This window comes from Octopus bimaculoides, chromosome 10 (genome assembly GCF_001194135.2).
Source record: "Octopus bimaculoides isolate UCB-OBI-ISO-001 chromosome 10, ASM119413v2, whole genome shotgun sequence".
NCBI classification, from domain to species: Eukaryota; Metazoa; Mollusca; class Cephalopoda; order Octopoda; family Octopodidae; genus Octopus; species Octopus bimaculoides.
In genome coordinates this window covers 31,404,144-31,406,220 of record NC_068990.1, presented here as the reverse complement: position 1 = coordinate 31,406,220, position 2,077 = coordinate 31,404,144, and positions in this window count along the sequence as shown.

Here is a 2,077-nt window from a genome sequence, read left to right as displayed (position 1 = left end):
TTGTTAGAGTATTATGGCGCTTATTGCCATAAGATTGTGGTTTTAGTTCCAGAATAGGGCAATGTGTTGTGTTCTTGAGTAAAAACACTTCATTTCTTGTTGGTCTAGTTCACACATCTGGCAAAAATGAGTAACCCTGTGACAGAGCAGTATCCTATCTAGTGGGGAACATACCTGTTATAAAATCCAACAGACTGGACTTATGAGCCTATGGCCTGGAAAGGACTTCACATACATATAATATAGATAGGGTTAAAATCCAAGCTGTGTTTCCTTGAAGCACATCTGCAATTCTATTATTCAAAATCTGTATGTAGATGTTATATTGGTGTAAAAGTAACCATTACACGCCAAGAGTGTAATGGGTTCTTTTACATGTCGCCAGCATAGGTTCCAATTTGCGTGACACTGGTATCTGCCACAATTGCGATTTTGCTTGGTTTTCAAGCACAACATAATGCCAAAAGTCTTGGTCATTGCCTCTGTGAGGCCCAACATTCAAAAGGAACTCAACCACTTTGCCTCCGTGAGGCTCAACACTTGAAAGAAACTCAGCCACTTTGCCTCTGTGAGGCCCAATGCTAGAAAGGAACTCAACCACTTTGCCTCCACGAGGCCCAATGCTTAAAAGGAACTCAGCCACTTTGCCTCTGTGAGCCCCAACGTTCAAAAAATGTTCTTTATGTTCCACCAGCACGGGTGCACTTGGTTTGATGCGTCCTCTCAAGCATAGCACATCACCAAAGGTCTTGTTCACCAGTCATTGCCTCTGTGAGGCTCAAAATTTGAAGATCATGCTTCACCACCTCATCCCATGTCTTCATGGGTATACATCTACCACACATTCCCTCCACAGTTAGAGATCAGCACATTTTTACACAGCTGTCCTCATCCATATGCATCACATGACCATACTAGCACAGTTGTCTCTCTTGCACACCACATCTGATTCCTCTTATACCCAACTTTTCTCTCAAGATGCTTACACTCTGTCAAACATGTACACTGACATTGCACATCCAGTGAAGCATACTGCCTTCATTTCTTTCAGGCTTATGCATGACCTCAGCTGTCATAGCCCATGTTTCACTGCCATGCAGCATAGCTGTTCACACACAGATCTCAAACAACCTGCCTTTCCTTCTGAGAGAGAGGCTTTTGTTGCCAGTAGGGTATAGGAGCTCTCTGAACTTTGCTCACTTAATCTTATTCTTACAGCTACGCTTTTGGAACATCCACTTCCACTACTAACTTGGTCACCTAGCTCGCCCCACTGGCAGTTGATGGCGTCTCTTTTCTGCACATTTTCAGTATTAATTGTTCCTGTGCATTTTCCGCATATAAAAGCTAGTTTCCCTGTTAACCTTCCTCTGATGTTGCTGCATCTTTTATGTGTCTAAAGTTTACTCTGGATGCATCATATGGAGTTGCTACCAACACCTTTTCTACAGATTAAGCCTGGCCATCTACCTGAAGGGATTTGTGGTTTGTCTGCCTTCCTACTTACAAAGACTAAGACTTTGGTTTTTGGTTTTTGCTAAATTATACTAAAACTTTGGTTTTTGCTATGTTAATATATCTATATCTATCTATCTATCTATCTGTCTGTCTGTCTATTTATCTATCTATCTATTTATCTATATATATGCATAGGCGCAGGAGTGGCTGTGTGGTAAGTAGCTTGCTTATCAACCACATGGTTCTGGGTTCAGTCCCACTGCGTGGCACCTTGGGCAAGAGTGTCTTCTACTATAGCTCCAGGTCGACCAAAGCCTTGTGAGTGGATTTGGTAGACAGAAACTGAAAGAAGCCCGTCGTATATATGTATATATATATATATATGTATGTGTGTGTATATGTTTGTGCGTCTGTGTTTGTCCCTCCCCCCAACATCGCTTGACAACCGATGGTGGTGTGTTTACGTCCCCGTAACTTAGCGGTTCAGCAAAAGAAACCGATAGAATAAGTACTAGGCTTACAAAGAATAAGTCCTGGGGTCGATTTACTCGACTAAAGGCGGTGCTCCAGCATGGCCGCAGTCAAATGACTGAAACAAGTAAAAGAGTAAAAGAGTATA